This window comes from Rissa tridactyla, chromosome Z (assembly GCF_028500815.1).
Source record: "Rissa tridactyla isolate bRisTri1 chromosome Z, bRisTri1.patW.cur.20221130, whole genome shotgun sequence".
NCBI classification, from domain to species: Eukaryota; Metazoa; Chordata; class Aves; order Charadriiformes; family Laridae; genus Rissa; species Rissa tridactyla.
The window spans coordinates 42,158,604-42,177,993 of record NC_071497.1 but is presented as its reverse complement, the minus strand read 5'-3'; the positions used below and the strand labels follow the sequence as shown (position 1 = coordinate 42,177,993).

The window sequence follows — 19,390 nt, the reverse complement described above, 5'->3', positions numbered from 1 at the left end:
TTTTTAAACACATTCGTTAAAGTACCTCTGATCGTGCATTTTGATCTTAATGTCAGAGCACTTTGGTCACTGAAGCACATGGGATCTGTGCTGAAGCAGTCAGTTCAGTCCTGATCAAAGGCTGTTCAACAGGTTATTTTAATTCACTCATTTTTGGTGTACTTTTCTGCCATGAAAAAATGTACCAGATCCTCTGTGAAATAGGAAGCCAGTGAGTGGTGATGCCATCCAGAAATGGATCTTAATTGTAGGTGGATTGATTGTGAGCTTTTTTCATGAGAGAACGTTGTGTGAAGGTGAAGGGAAAGAAATATAGTTTTACTACTGATCACTTTGGAAGTATGGCCCTAGGGTTGTTTTTAAGTGCCTAAGGTCTTTTGTATTTTAATTGTTCATGTGAGAATAAATGCTGCTTTTTCATGGCTTGTGTTCCTTTGCCCCATAGGCTGAACAGCGCAATACTACCTGCTGTATTCTATGGCTGTTTGTTTCCCCTATGGAATATGCTGTGGTTTGGCTAGTGTGTATTATTTCAACCCTCTTTTTGCATAGGGAATGTCTGTAAAAGATGGTGTGGAAAGTGTGTTTTGAATACCAATGTATTCAGAATTAAGCACTGGAAAAAACTCATGTCCAGAGCTTGACTGCTAAGCAGTGTTTTGTAGTTCCAGCTCTGTTTCGATGTCAAAGCATGAAGACCTATTCCTGAGTTCTTTCTTTGTTCGTCTCCATGCTACTGACACAAAAAGAAGTTTTATGTCAATGACCCTAGTATCAGCAATGACTTTGGGAAACAACTTCCAATTTATTCCCTGCTTTAGAGGTATTCTTGCTCCAAATGTAGGAGCCCCCTCAGTTTGGTCTCCTTCCCCTCTGTCAAAAAAAAATAAAATTAATTCTTCTGTATCTTTCAGTGTCGTCTGGACTGATGGAATCCACCAGGGGTTTCCAGATCCATTGTACCATTAATGGAGGGATATTTTTGTGCTGAAGCTGATAACACTGGAACCTGAGGATAGAAGCCTAAATCATTCTCTGTCCTCTTTAGCTGACAATGTAAAGTGTTTAATTGTGACTATTCCAGTGGCAGGTAAATAGAGCTTCTGTAAAATGGCTTTCTGCTTGAAAATAGTAGTTGGATTTTGATTTTGATGGGGCAGGCTGTGGCATCTGAAATTCTACCTCATGAATTTCACGAGCATGCACTTTGTACGTGAATCTTCTTCGTCTAATTTCAAAGTCTGAAATTGGTATAAACTTAGATTTTGATGATTTTTGTGGCCTAAGTATGCTACCTTATCTGAGTCATCATGTCTAAGCAGTGTTTTGCTGTAGAACTGAAAAATTGTCAGGAGGGGCCTTCTGCTTTGCTACCTAGTTGAATATAACAACTTTGAATATTGTCATTTTGTTTTGTTCTAGAAGTGAAGGGGAGGGGACTATGTTTGTCAGCTTTCAAAAATAATAGATTTCCAGTATGGGACGATGTGAATTCTTTACTTCTAAATAAAAGTTCATCCGTGTTTTTCCTAAACTCTTGATCCTTTGCATACATAGTAAATCATGCATCAAAAACAAAATTCCTGCTGTGTTTTAGTTGCATTAGCAGAAACTCATTTTTACGTGAAACCAGCTGTTACAGGGCACGCAAACTCCACCATGTACTCTGACCATTTTCAGAAGGCAAGGAGCCAGCATTTATAGCAGATGTTGCTGTGGAGTTAGTCCTTGTGCCCACCCAGAACCTCAAGAGCTTGATGATCCTCTGGTTGTGTGATTATCACCAGAAGATGTAACTCTGTGCGTTTGTGTTGGCCTCATGATATGGAAAGTTATTCTATCAGGAGATGGCTGCAGCATCAAGTGAATGTTGTTCTTTTATATGTATTTAGAGTGGTCAGTATGAAAATATAGGTTACCCCTGCATTATTTTGTGTCAAAGTGCCAGTTTCAATGGGCTGGACCCCTGATTTTTTATTGCTGATTCAAACAAATAGTGGTTGCTGTTAGCAACTGAATGATAAAACCGGATTTAGGAAGAATTACAAGGTTTACATAGCTTCAAAGTTTTATTGGCAGACTGAGTAGCTCACAGTATTTCTTTTTCTTTCTCCCCACCATGTGATCATGAGGCTACAATCTATTCCTGGCCACTTTCAAGAGGTATGAAAAATTATGGTTCTAGTTTGTAACCAGGGTTTATTTAAGGAAAAGTAAAGGAGAGGCAAAATTCCTTTCTGGGGACTTGTGTAAAGTCTCTTTGTTTCTCCTCTTTTCTTTCAAGCTTCTCACTAAGTCTTTTGAATGCCGTGGCAAGGTCAGGAGGCAAACCTGGAAATAGATCGAGTTGTGGAGAGGCGTTCCTGAGTATTTAAAAATATCTCGTTTCGCTCCTTATTTGCTGATATTTTTAAACTTTATTTTTTAAAGTCCTGCAATGTTATTATCAAATAAAATATAAAGGTTGCAGCCATTTCAAACTATGAGGTGTGGACATTCCTGAAGTAACGTTCTCCATCATTGTGAGTCCACTGTGCTGAGGAGTAAATTTCTATTTCAGAGGTCGAAACGAATATCATTGGTTTCAATATCATATGTATTTCATTAAAAGTAAGTAATACCACATAGAGTATTCTTAATGTGTTTCAAAATAAGGGGACACTACAGTTGTTTTCCTTTCCAGATTTCAGTTTGAAACTGTTAAGTATTTCAGGATTGGGCTTTTTTCACAGCCTAATACCCATGAAGGAAATAACATTTCTGTGCTGTTGTTGACTACTGGTCATCATATTTGGATGTATCAATTAGTTTCTGAACATACAATCCCTTAAATAATTATTTTTGGTAAATGTGCGGTGTGTTTTGAGGGCATAATTGAGTAACATAGCATTATTTGGCAAAAGGTATAAGTCCTTATAATTTGAATGATTTTACAAATGTAGCTTTTCTTTGGTTATCTTTACACAGAGATAATACAGAGTTATGTACAACCATGTTCAGCAGTAGCATGAACGGTCTGTAGAAAGGAATGGCCACTTCTAAAGAACTTGCTCTGATTTTGTGTGCTGCATAATCATAACTCACACAGTGCAGAAGTAACAGGAAGGGCAACTGAGCCTGAGCTAACAGAACAAGGGGCTTTGTTTCACATATTCTGGAAAAAATTTGTTGCTAAATTAATACCTACTTCTCTGGCTGCTGACTCATATGAGAATTGCAGTCATAGAACTAATTCAAAAAGAGATGCTATTGAGCTCATTTTCAGCAAGTTAACGTGGCCTTACCATGCTGACTGTGCTTCCCATTTCTGCTGAACAGCCTGCCACAAAAAAAGGGAGCCAGGACAGGGTAGTCAGTGAGCCATCCAGAAGACACAATAGCCCTTGGACCCCAGCCATCTAATGGGCAAGTATTAAATATAATTTTTATGGAAATAATTTTTCGGTTTTTTTCCTCCCAAATGAGCACTCTGAGATCCCAATCATCTAGAAATATACATGCTTCTTTTAACCATTAGGACAGCAATTGTTCCTTTCATAATGTATGCTTTTAATCATAGAATCATAGAATCTTTATGGTTGGCTAGGACCTTTGAGATCATCGAGTCCAACCATACACACACAAAAAACCCCCCTACAATCTCTGCCACTAGAGCATGCCCTGAAGTGTCAAAAATCTACACGTTTCTCAAATACGTGTAGGGATGGTGACTCAACCACCTCCCTGGGCAGGCTGTTCCAGTGCCTGACCACTCTTTCAGTAAAGTAAGTCTTCCTAATATCTAATCTAAACCTCCCCTGCCGAATCTTTAGCTTATAGTAGAGAGCTTGGAGTTACAAATCCAGTGCTAAGTAAGTTTCAACCTTATATGGTCCTTTGGGAGATAAGAGTGCCCGTGCTACCTATGCTTGAGTCTATCTATTTGCTGCCAACTTGTGTCTTAAGAGCCTTAATGAATTCTTGTCACCTATTTGTGTGGCTGTCAGGCCAAGCCAGGGCAGGCAAGAGCAGCCACAGGCATTCATTTCTGCTGTGATCCCGTGGCACATGACTTTGGTTTTAAACTTTTAATTAGGAGCGACACTTTGGCCAAAAGGTCAGTACCATGCACCAGATCTGTGCCTCTTGGAGGGAGATCCCTCGTGGGCTGTGGGTGGAGAGGCAGGCTGCGCAGGTCTGCGCCAGCTCGCCTGCAAATAGCTCCTGGGAGCAGAAACCCTGCTGTTCACCAGAATATACAGTGCAAGGAAAAGGTCTTACGGTGTTTGCATCTCGCAGGAGGTTTCTGTGGCTCCTTGTCTTTGAAATAGAATGCTTTTACTGTGACATAAAAATGTTGGGATTATTGTGGCTTACTTTCCTGAGAAGGAAACTTCTGTTTCCTTCAGGTGTTACGGCGCCCGATGCAACTTCAGTGTTGAGGGAAAGCTGTGGCCATGGAAGCAGTAGTCTAAATTTATAGGCGCAGTGTGTAATGTCACCCCAGTGGGGCTGCCTTTATATAGCTCCTTTGATCTTGTCCCTGTTTTGGACTGGCCACAAATGTTGCATTTACAGTCATGGACACATGGCTGATCTGAAAGATGATGTGATTGTTATGGGAATAAACTCCACACTGAGATTACTGTTGAATGAATTCTGGATGTGTTGCTTGCAAATAAAGATATTTCTCTGAAAATACACTTGAAAGTGTAGAGGATATGATGTTTTTACCTCAGTAGCATAAATTTGGATAGCTGTCGTAGTTGGAGACGAGCAATTGCTGGGGTTGGGGATCACACTGGGAACTGCTGTAGCATGCCTCTGTAAAAACAGTGTCCGGTTCTGTCTTCTTGAGCATGTTTTTGTGTTAATAAGATTATCTGCACCAAGACCAAAGTTCACTTTCCGTGATAAATAAAAAGAATGTACTGTTTCCAGGAAGGCACGGGTTAAAAAGGTACCTGAATATCTTGTTTACTATGTAATAAACAGAGGAAATAATTTCAGTTCATTTCACTTGCAGAAGTATTTTCCATGAATGAATATATTCTCTGAATTTTCAGACATTAGGTAATAGTATCTTTTCCTGTTTGTTTTGGGGGGCTTTAAGGTGTAATTTACAGGGATATGTCAGGTTTTACTGAAACTTTAATTTTTTATTTCTAGGAGTGCAGCCAGCTCCATCTTACAGTATTTCCTGAACTGTGTGATTTTGTTTTAAAGAGAAAGCTGTGAAGAAAATGAGGCTGTGGGGGTTGCTTGCCATTCATAGATAGCAGCCTGTGAGTGTAAATGAAAAATTTGCAGGGAGAACCTTGTCACATCAGCTAGCAATAGCAAGCAATTGAGCTTCAGATGTTGATGGTGGTGATGGTACTTGGGCATTCCCCATGGCCATTCGCATCAAAGTGATGACTGGAAACATCTAGGTTTTTTAAGAAAGTGCCAACAATGCTAGCCACACTGTGAATTTTTGTATAAGGGCAAAGCATCATCTTGTATCATGCTAGCAGTCTGTCTGCTTGTGGGTTATCTCATGGTACATGCCCTCATGCATATAGCAGGAGTGGCGTGGAGAGAGGAACAGACTTGACCCTCTGAACTGAACTCTTCATCCAATTAGACATCCCTCAAACAGTGACTTTGGCTTTCTTATTTCGTTGTCTTAATTTGATTGTCAGTATTTAGCCTTCATTTTGAAAGAGACAGTGGAAGAAAAGTCCTAGAGTTAGGAAGCTTCACAGAGAGTCAGGTATGTTGATTTTCTATTTGACTTGATGGAGTCCTCCATGTAATTTTGGCATAGCTGAATGGAAGAATTGCCTTTATTCAAAAATTATTTTGCAGGTCTCTGAAAAACAATGGGAGACTTCAGTTGTGCTTCATAGGTGTTTTTTATACCTGTTTTGACATTTTTGATCATAGTTGTTGTCCTGCCCAAACGGTGTCTTCCATGCACAGGATGAATTACCAAACACAATTTTTAAAGTAAAAAGTAGTCCTGGACTGTCAGTTTACTGTATTATTATTATTATTTATTATTATCATCATCATCATCATCATCATCATCATCAACTACAGAACAAGAAAGCAGACAGTAGTGGGAAATCAGATCACATCAGACTTCTCAATGGTGAGGTGCATTAATGACAAAGTCTCATCAGTGTGGGGAATATGCCAGAGACTTTCTCGCAGCTGGTAATTTAGCACGCATGAGGATCTGAATTCTTCTGCTTTTCAGTCTCTAGGCAATCTATGCAAGTCTAAAAACTCAATGTAATGGGATAACAGTGTAATAGTATAAATCCCTTGTGTAATGGTAGCTAAAGCAAACAAATTTTCAGCATAACCTGACTTTGTAGCAAATGTGGCTGTTGAACTAGGAACTGTAGTTGTGAGCCACTGGATACTTCATCTTTCTGTAACAGTTTTCAGGAACAGCTAAATTAATTTAAGTTTCCTGAGTAGAAACAAAATCATGCTTAAATGAGATTAGCAGGAGCCTGCAATGAGAGTTCCTATTGCAAATGTCTATTGCGAATAGACATTTATCTTAAATTACTGTTTCAAAGAAGAGATTTTTTTTTTTAAATTGTATTTAGCTCCTTTGAACAGTGCCATACTGAGATAGCTGCAGTCTGAAGGATTCTGTCCACGGAACAGATGCATCATGGACAGGAGCGGTGCCAGCTTCTGACACACTCCAGTACACTGATCCGTAAGGACCACCTACAGGGAGAGAGGGTGTAATTCAATTTCCACACTCATTCAATCCCCATGTCCGTCAGGGTTGCCGGTTGTGAGGGCAGGTTTTGGATGGGTTTTCTCAGTAGAGGCTGAGCTGAGGTAACCAAACTCTTGTCATCTAGCTGCCTTTTTTTGTTTGTTTGTTTTGTTTTAAATGTTGCATTTCTTCAGAATGGAAGTTTATCTAGAAAAGAGTATTTAAGCTCCACTGTAAACATTTAAGCCTCTCTTTTCCATTTGGTAAATCATTTTTGCATACAGGACCATATGCCAAAAGTACACTCATCCTTTTACTAATTTGGAAGTACACAGAGACTGTGGACATATTTCCTGTAGCTCAGAAGCCAAGATTCCCACAATTGAGATGGGGCTTGTGAATGTTTAAATCTGATTTAGCTCCTAATTCCAATAAGGAATAGTACAAAAAACTGGAGAAAAAGATCCCATTCTGCCACTACTGTGCAAGCAAAAACATTGGAAGTATGGCTATATAAAGGTGTCAGGATTGGCTTCACAATGTGTGTGTAAATATAAACCCCTAATTTTCTCATGTGATGAATTATTCTAACTATACATTATATTCAGGTTTTATAGCTGAGATGTAAATTGTAAGCCATCTATCCAGGGCCTTTCAAAGTTCCTGTTTTCACTGTTTGCTCATGCAAATCTGGCTGTTTCCAATTGCAAAAGCCAGGGCTTAGCATTTGTCTATTTGCCTACACAGCCACAAATTGTTTTTATAAAGTATTTAGAGACATCTAAAGTCAACTTACTAGAACAAGTTTTTGGACAGGACTCCAGTGACCAAAGCATATGTCAGAAAATGCCTTGATAATACATACTTCTAATGCATTGGTTATGTGCTTTGTTGGTTTAGATTCTATAGTAGCTTCCTGCTTCTTTCTAAAAATCTTGTGTTACGAGTTGGAAAATACACCTGTACTAAATTTCATCATTTTATAAGCATGTAGGTTAGCATGATTTTATACTGCTTTGCACACATATATTATTTTGAAACCTTTTTTTTCCTACATTAAATTAATTTGACCCTTATCAGTGTATATGATATCCCTAAATCAGAATGATCACAGTGTGCAGATGTCCTCAGTGATAAAAGCCATGAACAAGGTGGTTAGGCGTATGTTACGTGTTGACTTCAACCTCTGTAGATTTGAGCAAGGCTGTTGCCTGCAGCACTGTTTTATGCTGTGCTCTTTAATGTTTACATGTTTCGGCTTTGCGCCGAAAGTTTAAAGCTAACCAAAGAATATAAAATGTCAAAATAAATTTAAATGATCACAGTGTGTGTGTGTGTGTGTGTGTTAAAATGATTACTCAGAAGGTGCTGTATGCCCCACCCTACAATCCTTACACAGATGAGTTTCACTGAAATCTGTGGGAATTCTGTCTCAACAAGTACTGCTGCAAAAATTTTATGTCTTAAATGCTTAACACATAAATCTCATGCAAAGCAGTTGCAACTCAGATTCTCTAGTTTCTCCAAAGCGTGTGCTAGTCTCTTTTTGAGCGGTAGACAGACAGTAGCATAACAAAAAATAAAGTTACTATTAATGTCCACTACACAAACTGTTTGATTTTAATGTTGTCAGAAATAACTAGTATTGTGTCCTCTTTTTTTGTTATTGTGGTTTCTTTAATACTGTTGCTACAAGATGCATTCTTTGAGGTCCTCTTCAACAGTTTTAGCCTTGAGTTATTTCAGTCAGATCTGTTCTGTCAGCATCCATAAATTGTTGCAAGTTATCTATTCGAAGTATTATGTTTTCCATGTTGTCTTCATTGTTCTTAAAGGGTTTGTATGAAATTTATATTTTTTCCCAGTAATGACATATTATTATATGCACACCTGTCAGAAAAATAGTGCAAAACTGTATCTCCACATCAGCACCTACTGATTCGCTTATTTGCAAGTTGTGATGAAGGCGCAAATGTGCAAAAAATGTACGTAATATTTATCTGAACAGTAACTTCTCTCATTGCTCCATTCAAGTTGTACTAAAATCTCTATTGAAAAATGTGCTGCAGATTAGTTTTTCCATATATTTGCTGATTTGTATGATTGGGGAAAACTGATTTATAGTTATTCACAGTAGGACTTTTTTCACAGTAGCAGCATATCAGGAACATGCAACTAATTTTAAATACAGGGCCAAGCTCTCTTGTGCTAAACTAATGTGCTTGTGATATTTACCTAATATGTTTATTGAAGTGTCACATTATATAATTTAATTATGAAAATGTATGTGGTAAGTTAATATCGCTGGAAAATTAACATCAAATTTAATGTGGAAAAATACAGATCCTTGATTTGAGCCTGTTGTCTCTATGCTTGACTTTCCTTCTTGTATTTTTTCTTTTTACTTTTCATTGCCTAGTAATTCCACCTCAGTCAAGACTAATTCTATTGGCTTTTCATAATAAGCTACTTTAAGCACAGCTTTGGACAGTGTTTCAAATATGAGCTATTTGTGCAGTGCTGAAGATATTTTGTGTGAGAAATAGGTATATGTGGATTTTTCATAGTAATTGCACAAAATGCAACAGTTTTTACTTCTGATTGTAGCCATTTAATTACTTTTATATTTGCTTTGTATTAAAACTTAGAAATTAAAAGGTGGTAGAAAACGAGTAGCAGCAAAATACAGTTTGACAAACACGTTCTGTAGGTGCTAGGTAGCATCGAGTAGTGCGAGATTATTCTGCCTTGAATTGTGTATTACTGAATTCAGTTTTTTCACGCACGAATAGCAAAAATGTATTTGTGGTGTTTCCTGATTTCCAGGGAAATCAGGAAATCTGTCTCCCTTACACGTTAACGCCACCACTGAAAGCCTTTAGACAGAGCTGAGGAGAGTTGCACTGGAGTACCTTAGAAATGGCTTTTGAAACAAAGTAGAAATGTTTTCTGCACCTGAAGTGCCAAGCAGCCGTATGTCCCACGTGTCCCTCGTACCACGGGCATGCGGTGCCTCCTGCCTGCTCCAGGGGAAGGTGGCCTTCTGCGGCCACAAGTAGCCACTTCGTGGCTGCAGTTTATTTTGTAGTATTTCAGCTCAGACCTCGCCTTCACGCACTGTGTTCTGGCAAGTCTCTGTAGGGAAACGTGCCATCCTAATCAAGCAGCAAATACAGAAAATGTGGGAAAATGAGAAGCAGGAGAGAGTTTCAACTTTAGTAATATTTGAAATACTGGAAAAAATATGGGGGCTTTGAAAGGTGGTGAAAGGGTGGAATGTGTAAAGTCTCTGTGGGAAGAAAATGTCATCCTATCAATGGATTTTTTTTTTTTTTTTGCAGCGTTTTCTTGCCTTCTGTTGAATTTCGTAGTACAAGCATGCTTCTTTGTTCCCCTCTATTCCCTGTCACAGCCCTCTCTTTCGATTGAGCAAAGTATGTTCGTTTTCCTTTTTGTTTTTTAAACAACTGAACTGGAAATCTATTCAGCTTCAAAATGTTAGTTAAAAATATGTAAGGTCCCCCCCTTCTTTGTCACTCTGCCAGATTTTGTGGGTTTACAATCCAGTTTCCTGGACAGGGTTTTTAAAAATTATTATTGTTTTTTTTCTCTTTTCCCTGTTGCTGTGTGAGTAATGAAAAAAAAAAAAATCAACTGGAGAAACTGACATGTCCGTAGGAAACAGTAAGATGTCAAACATTAAGTAAACATTACAAAAATAGAGGAAAATCCAGTCACCAAGAACTGAAAAAAAAGCCAATGTATATATTGTAAGTAAAAAAAAGAGAAAGGAAGATGTAAGCATAATGGAGCTCACATTTTTCTCTTACAGATAACCTGCAACCCATTTTTAAAAAACAGACAACAATTTTTGATTTACTGCTCTAAACAGTAGCAGGTATAAGTGGACAGAGGGAGAGGCATTCAAGAAATAACTGGCTAAAAGCCAGCAGTATGTTTTCCCACGATTTTGAGGTCTCAGCAGCCTGACTCGCCAGCTTCCATTCTGCCTCTCGCAATTTTACATATCCAAAATCTAGATCAAACTAATCCCTCTTGCTGTCTGCCCCTGCGATTTAGAGCCATGCTATGATACACGACACATATGTGTATCTCCACAGTACCACTGACCTACACAGTCTGCACTTACTGGAGGACTTGGAAACCTGAGCTTTAAAAAAATAAATGAATAAATAAAGGAAGGAGGTATTGTATACATTGAATGGCCCTGAATTTGGTTTCCTTATTGTGTGCAGCAAATGTTGTCATTCGCAGGGTTGCTAAGCATAAATCAGTAATTTTCAGTATTCAGGGGAATAATCTCTGATTGCCTTGGCGATATAAATACAGCCATGTAAATACTGAAAAAGCCAGTCACCACAGTTTGGATTTTTATCTCTCCCCCCCGCACTCCCCTTCCCCCTTTACTTTTCAAGTCAGTTCAAACTGTATGGTCAAGGATCCGAAGGGGATTGAAAAAAGGGAAGACACATTTTCCAGAGAAAACGAGTCCTCAGCACTGTATGGAACTTGGGCAGATTTGTGAAAAAATTGTGTGCTGTTATATCACAACATATCGTTGTTGTCACTTTTCTGTTCTTTCCCTTGAGATACCTCTCGGAGAGGTATAGATCCTTATTTTTTTGCTGCATGCAGATACACTCAAAACTAATCAGCATTGTGAACACTTTGTTTCTGTTGGGACAAAATATTTTTTGACCACAAAGGTTAATATAGAAGGGCGATATGCAATGGAAAGGCTGCTTATCTACACTAGTTTTGTTAAAGATACAGGCCAGCTGAAATACCATTTCTTTATTTGTTTATTCCGGCCAGGCACTCTGAGCTGAGATTGGCATTGGGAAATCATGCAGGCCAGCACCTGCAATTTACTGTAAGCATCCTAATTATATAGCATTCATAATTAAAAGAAACTACAGTTTCAATAGACCTACTTTTTCATTTTATTCCTTTTATTTACATTAAAATTGCATATGAAATAAGGTGCAATTACTCTGAAGATTAAGAAGTACGTGCTGCCCTTGGCAAACTTCGGTGCACCCACTTGGTATTTCAGCTATTAAAGGGAAAGGATATTTATTGCTAATATTTCCTTGAAGTCAGTGCACTGGCACCTGAAATTAACAGCGTTCTTACATGAACGGACACTATTATGTTGCTACAGAAGGCAAGAGGATAACATTTCTTCTCTGTTTTTATCTTTTAGAAATTCATATATGTTCGGGGCAGATGAAAAAGGGTTTTACTTTTATGTTGTTATTGCCCCTGATTTGTAAGATTTGTCAAAACTAGTTTCACTTGTTTAAATGCCAAAATTAAAATTTCTAATTAATGCGATTATTAAATGAGAGATAATGCTCCCAGAAGAGCATTGAATATAAAGGACTACAGTATGGAAAAGGAGGAGGGAAGGAAAGAGGTGGAATATGATCACCGAGAGCAATATGTAATTGCAAGGGTGGAGCATGTCCAAGACTGGTTTGTGATTGGTTTTAGATTAAGAAGAAGAGCCAGTGTATTTAGTCTGAAGAGAAGACGAATATTATAGAGCCACCACAGTAAAGGTGTAATCAGGTTAAAGGACTTTGTGCTCTCGCCAGCTGAGTGGAACTGACATTGCATTTTCAGTAAGTATACCCTTGTCTTTTGGCCTTTTCACAATAATACTACATTTCTTTTGTCATGTGCTTTACCAATTCTTGGAGGAATTCAACTGTTACTGGTTATGGTGCTTGTTTTGAATATCGGTGAAATTCCTTTTGTATCACCTTCTTGCTTCTATTGCCCATTTGCACTTCATAGTGGTTAAGAACTTAGATTTATCATTAATCACTTTTTTTAGGGGTGTTTATGAAAGAAAATTGCTCTCTATTGCAGAGTTCAATCATAACGTTAAAACAGTAATACTCGTCTGAGAGCGTTTTACCTGGCAGCACCAGACTGGGCATTTACAGCACAGCTGGTGTCTGTTCTGTGACTTTAGAGGTATATGAAATAAAGGCAACTTCTTTAGGAATAGTTTACAGGGGAAAAAATATATATCTAATACCCATGTAATCAACTTCCTATGTCTGTTCAGACATTTTTTCGAGGTTGAATTTTTTTAATTGTGAAATCTAAGACTGCTTAACGTGTTTTCCCTTCTTTAAAGTGGATCTTTTGGTCTCTGGAATTTAGGCAAAAACAATTGGCAAAATGAAGGCAGATACACTGATTCATAGCTAGCTTTTGCTAGACTGTGGGCAGGAGTTCGTTCTCTTAACAATCTATGGTGAAATAACTACAAGATCGCCAGAAAAACAGACAAGAAACGGGAGATCTCAGTGTACAGTGTCTGCTTTGCGTGGGCCACTATAATGTACACACTGTAGTTGTGAGAGCCTTAATTTCCAGAAGTGCTGAGTGCTTTTGGTGCCCAGCTTTCTACGACTTGTGGGTATGTATACATCTGAAAGTCAGTGCTGCAGCAGCTTTCCAGGCTGAAGTCCCTGGTACACAGAAACTGCTTTAAAAACTGACATACGGTGGTAGCTAAAATGTTTGTGTTTAAGGGGTTAGTAAGAAGTGTTAAATTTCCAAGAATGCGTTGTTTATTTCAGTGTATTTTCAGACCAGACTGGCTAAAGTTGTACACAAATTAACGAGTTCATTGGATTCTGCAGATAAGCAGCAGCATGTAATAGAAATTGCTCCGAGTCTGCATAATATAGAATCCTCGTGTCTTGAGCTAGTTTGAAAAAAAACAATAACCGTACTGTTGCTGCAAAATTCTACAGTGTGACTTTGCTATTCATTTATTAAACCCTGTAATGTCCTTTTAAAAGGGACTCTTGAGAGGGCCCTATGGTGTAAAATTGTGAGCACGTGTAGGCTGCTGTTCCTTTCAGTGGAGCTACTTGTGCACACAAAGTTAATTACACTTAAGTGCAGGGTTGTGCACATAAACTGTGGTTGTCTTGGCATTTTGTTGGGGTAGCGGATGATGCGGCTGGGATTTTGAGAGACATATTCAAGGTATTGCTTTTAACGATAGGGAAAAGACCGCACAGCAAACGAAATCTTTACTGCCTAGTTTGAATGTAAATAAAAAAGTGCTATTGTTTTGCTATCTACGATGGAGCTATAAAGGGTTAATATTGCCAATCAAAAATATTTACGCCTTACAGTAGCTATAGCTATTAGCTGTTTGTTACCATAGCTGTCCTAATTTCAAAGAATTGCAAATGTCATTGGACTCATCCTAGAGTAATCAATTGTTCAGTTTTCATTTCTAAAAAGTAGGAGTTTGGTGACAGACATTTGTCTTAAGTCAGTAAACTGACTTGGACGTTTTAACTGGAATAATAATAGTGAAAGTAATCTCTTTGAAATCTCTTACAGGCTGAGAACTTTAATGCCAAGTTTCGTGCTGGAGGGAATTTTTATAGTTAAGTTATAAATCCCTGAGAATTGCAGTTTATAATGGAAACTTCAGGTCCATTTTAGCCACAGCAGCATACACGTATCTGAAATGAAACTTCTAAAGATTGATTTCACTAGATGGAAAGAGCTGATGGAGGGGGCACTTGCCTTTGCTTCTTAAGAGCAAGATCCATACTAAGCAGATATTTTGCTTGTACTTCAGAATGGGTTGCATTTCAGTGTTCAAAAGCATCCATTAGTTAACTTAAATTAGATTTAAATGATCATGTTACCAAGCAATTTCTTAAATTAGTAGTGGGCTTGCACTGTTTAAACTTTTCATGTAAATAACTTGGTTCTGTCACTGTGCACAGCACAGTAGGTTCTTGCTAAAGCCGACTTTCAGTCAACTATTTCCATTAGTAGATAAGATTTTGAATTACTGTACTTAACTTAGTGGTTATCCGGCCATTCATTTATAAATAATACTCTACTGCTCTACAGTCAGACCATTTGCTCCCTGGCATTATCTGCTTGATTTTTTTCACGTTTGTATGTAACTTCAGTGATTAAGCGCCAGTCTTGTTCTCCTTACGAGAGTAAATATTCCCTTGAAGTTGTGGGAGTTATAAGAAGTATGGAATAAGGCCATAGGACAGCAATTTTTCCATATATCATTCCCGGAGATCAGTATTTTTTCCTTGCTCCCTCCTTTCCTAAAGAGGGAGAAGTTAAAAGTAGCATGCAGCCTTAGAAATAAATAAGTAAGTAAATGCTGTTTTGTAGAGGATAGGCTGCCCTGCTATTGATTGCAGTGAGTTGCTTGATGCCTGCATACCAGGGGGTCCTACTGTGGTCCACAGTGGTTCCACCATGTCCATGTAAAAAGGTCTAAGTTAAGCAGGACATGAAATGCCTGGAGTGGAACCCAAAAGTGCACGGGTCAACAGTGGGATATGCGGCGCTCTCAGCTTTACACGTTAGATTCTTTTGCTAAAGGGAAAATAGGATGGAAATGAAGGACAGTAAATTCAATAATTTCTCTGCACGTTGACTGAAATAACATCTTGAGAGTGGGGCTTTTGGTTTAGGATTTATTTTTATTTTTCTGCAACAACTGCTCTACTCTTTGCTTCCTCAGTCATTTGTAAAGCACTGGAAATTTTCAAATATCCTTAAAAGTTAAGATTGTAATAAATTATTGATTTGTAGAAATCTCTGTTTGAAAACGGAGAACATAGAACCCTCTTCATTTCAGCAAGAAGACTTGTCTTTGTGCCTGCTTCTGGAAATGAAGTTACAAGTACCTGCATTTTATAGAGGCATTAAATGATTCCAGGTACCCTGGAATGTGACGTATAAAGCTAGTGGCGGTGGGGGTGGTGTGGTGGGGATGTGGATGTGAACTTAAGGTCTTTTAAGCAACTCATAGACTCTTCCTCACAGATATGTATATAAATATAGATAGATATAGAAAAAAAAAAAACACATACCAACAACAACAACATTTTAAAAAAATTATGGGACTTGTTATTGAAAAGGAGGTGTTTGCAAAGAAGTAAAACCTTTGCAGTGAGTTATTATGTCAGCATATCTTTGTATGCTTATGTGCATGTACCAGCATTACAAATGAGCATAATAAATTACATTTATCCCTTTTTTATAAGGAAATTAATATATTTAAAGCCTCTAGTTTCACCCCAAATGTGAGAGTCAATTTACAAAGGAGTTTATGCCTTAAATGTCATGTGTTTTGTTCATACCTCTTTATTAACTCCGTAGCTGGTTATTATGTTTAAAATATTTTTACTCTGTTTCTGTCACTTGCGTTGGCATAAAACCAGCACACATTTCTATAATCACAAGAAAGTACTAATTTTTGTCTTTTCAAGAGGGCTCTTTGGAGGCTAGTGCTTTGATGTAACTCTATTAAATTGAATAGAGTTGCTCCCATACGAAGCTGTAGTTATGAGTCAAGGAACAAATCCATTATCTGGATCTAAAAGTAATTATCGTGTTTATCTGTGGAAGTACTGGTCAGTACACGTGACAAAATAACTCCTGCTCCCTTTTAATAACTCACATATCTTCCATGTCGTTACATAAAGTCTTATCTGAGAAATGTGAGCAGAATGTAGCACTTTTTCTCTTACCACTTTTTATCTGGTAATTGCTTCTGAAAACATGTATTTCAACTAACTTTTAGGGTTTGATTTGCTGTTTTGTTTGGGGTTTTTTGGTTTTTTTGGGGGAGTTTTTTGGGTGTTTGTTTTGGGATTGTTTTTTTATTATTTTAAGAAATCCTGCTCCTACGCATGCTAATAGTGTGCAAATCCTGTCCCAAGACACTCACTTTCTTGCACTCCTTTAAGCTAAAAATCCGTAAGTCAAATTGCAGTTTGGAAAAGTTCATGTCCAGGAAGTTTTGGCTTGGATTTATTTTTATGGTTAGTTTTAATGCTCCTGTATAGGTTTCTGAAAGAGAAAATCTGCCAGCTAGATCCTTGCAAATAACTGTAGCGTATTTTTAAATAGCACTGGGCATAATAAGGTTGTCATGCAACACTCATCCACTTGTCTTCAGATCTTTTAAAGGCTTGATTTTTTTTTCACGATGGTAATTGTCTTCCACAACAGTTTTAAATAAAATCTTTTCCATATTTTTTAAATCAAGAATAAAAAGTAATGAGATACGTTTGTTCTGTTCCATACCACACTCATCGCCATAGAATCTGAGTAGCTTCCACAAGTGCATTAAGCAATGAACTAACATCTGTCATGTGTTGTTTATTGTCTCATCCTCTCCCCCTGGAGAGAGCTGTATGCAGTGGAGTGTTTTGTTTCAGAAAGGGTTTCTTCAGAGGGAGAAATTATTGCCTTTTTTTTTTTTTTTCCTTTTTTCCTTTTTTTTTTTTTCCCCCCTTAAGTACATACTGCTATGTATTTGTACTAAAGCGGGCAAAACTGAGAAACATTCCATGCATTTGGAGTGGAAGGAGGTGATGGCTGTGACCAGTCCTTAGGTCACAGTGCAAGTTTTAGATCAACCCATTAAAAAGTTCAGGCTCCCCTTCAAGAAGTCTGTGTGCTTTGAGCGGGGAATTGTGGAATAGAGGAAGAGCCCATCTGTCGTCTGTGACCTTCGGTCACCAGTCGCAGGTGGCCTTCTCAGCATCACTGGTGCAGGCTGCAGCGGCTGGGTTAGAGGGGATTCTGGTGAGAAGCAGTGTAGAAACTAGAGGAGCAATATGACGGGCATCTGGTAACCTGGGTTGCCAGCGTCGTGGTGCAGTGTTCAGTACCAGTTAACTTCTGAAGTGCCAAAGGCTTCATTTTGAGACGCTGAGGTAATTGGGCTGAGAAGTGACAGCGGCTGTGGAACTGGATCCCTTTCAGCAACGATGAAAGAGTTCTCCCAGACAACTGGAGATTTTTAGTCACAGCCGTTGTGAGATCTTAGTTAAAAAAAGAATCCAAGAGAAGCCAATGGTGGTGGGTTGGCGTGTCTGCGTCTTCGGTCAATGGAGACTGTTTCATGACTGCAAACTCTACATACTGCTCTTCTAAGTTCCCAGCATCACCAGCATAGTCTTTGGTTTAGATCTCAGCTGTTAAAGTTACATCTATTGTAAGGTGATCTGTGATTAAGGCTTGCTTTGAGGTACGTGTGCATTTCTGAAACTTGAATCCACTCAATCTGGTTGCTTGCATTCTTAACAAATTTAAAAAAAAAAAAATACACAAACCAAACAACAAAAGCTCCCTAACAAAGGATCAAATGAATGTGGTATGTTGGAAAAACTGTTGTGAGTATGCACAGGCTGTGTCGATCACCCAATACGTTGGAGGCAGATTTCAGGTCAGAAGAAAATCTGGGGTCTGGAAATGCAGTTGATCTACAAGTGTTAAAAGGCAACTGACATAATTATATAATTATACATGAAATCTCTCATCACCTGTTGTTCTGAAAGCAGAAGGGTAGCAAAGAGAGTTGATTCTTGTGGATTCCAGCAGTAAAGGGTCAAGTGATGGAAGCGCAGTTTCCCATCTGTGCTTTAGTCCTTCCCTCCAGGAAGGCTTGTAACATTGTTAGTGCTTTATGATAAATCTTGGCTAGTCCTCCCTGGTGAGGTGGTGTCGTATCCTGCAGCCATGAACTAAGTGTAATTGACGTGATTTTCTTCAGCAGCAGCCAGGCTGATGAAAGGTTAGAGAAAAGAGAAAGTTCTTGGCTCTCTTCTTCAGGTTCTTTCTCTGAATGATGCCGGCTGTTTGGGGCTGATACAATACCTTTGTGATTGACTTATCAGAAAGGAACATGTTCTGGTGAACAAATCATGATCTCCCTAAGACCTGACCCAACCATAAGAGAATTGGGAAACTCTTAGTGAATTCCCATGATCCTTGAAGATCCCAATCCTAGATGAACTCTAGGCATTGACTGGGTCATGCCTTGGTAGGCATAGGTAGAACGAATTTCTGATCCAGAATTTTACATGTTTGTGACAATTTCTCAAGGAAAAAGACGGTACTTCTTCAAGCTAGCCCTTGCTCCATTCTGTTGCAGGGATTTTGGACTGAAGAGGTAGCTTAACTGCGCAGGATAGTTTCTAGAGATAGGATTTGGCACTTTCAGTGCGCGGTGATGAAGTTACTCGGCCAGTAATTTGTAACATAGCAAAGCTTAGAAAAAATTTGGCTCTCAGGTTTTTGTCCCTCTTTCTTCTTTTAGTACGTAGAGTCAGAAAAATAAAGGAAATCTGCCTGAGGGTGCTCTTACACGTAGTTGTGGATAGCATAAAGTGATAATGGCACTCCAGCTCTTCATTTCACAGTTGATACACTGGCCACTGAAACAGTGGTTTTCAGGGTCTGCTGTAGTCTTCATCTTTCTTTTAATGTCTCAGAGGACACTCACTGGTCTTTGTTTTCAGAGGATCTAGATGACGGTCATTCAAGCTGAGGTGGTTTATACTGCCATTGATCTCAGCATTAGCACGTAGCCTGGAGCAGCTGAGACCTAGAGTGTTTTGCGTGGACAAATAAGGAAGCAAATACTTCCACTTCAGCATCTGCAACAATGTGGGTATGAAATTTTTCCACCAATTGCTACCTAAGACTTGTTGGTCTTCTATATGACTCCTTTAATTTGTAGTAGTCTAAGAGTCTGGAAACTAAAACCAGAGTTCTCCATGGCTTTGGTTTTTTGTAGTTAGATGAACGGTTTGCTGAACCTGAAGTGCCTCTATTGGGTCTGCTCTT

At 38.5% G+C, this 19,390-nt stretch overlaps 1 protein-coding gene across 9 annotated transcripts in view; it reads left to right on the top strand.

Annotated features, from left to right (window-relative positions):
* The window catches only part of AOPEP (aminopeptidase O (putative)), a 213,204-nt gene that overhangs the window by 157,074 nt on the left and 36,740 nt on the right, over positions 1-19,390 (top strand). For 2 of the 9 annotated variants that reach the window (XR_008463670.1, XR_008463667.1), the window contains one exon: positions 915-12,354. The exons of the other annotated variants lie outside the window; for them this stretch is intronic. The gene's annotated coding sequence lies outside the window, so the exon portion shown is untranslated. The remainder of the gene's footprint in view (positions 1-914; positions 12,355-19,390) is intronic. 9 annotated transcript variants of the gene reach the window in all.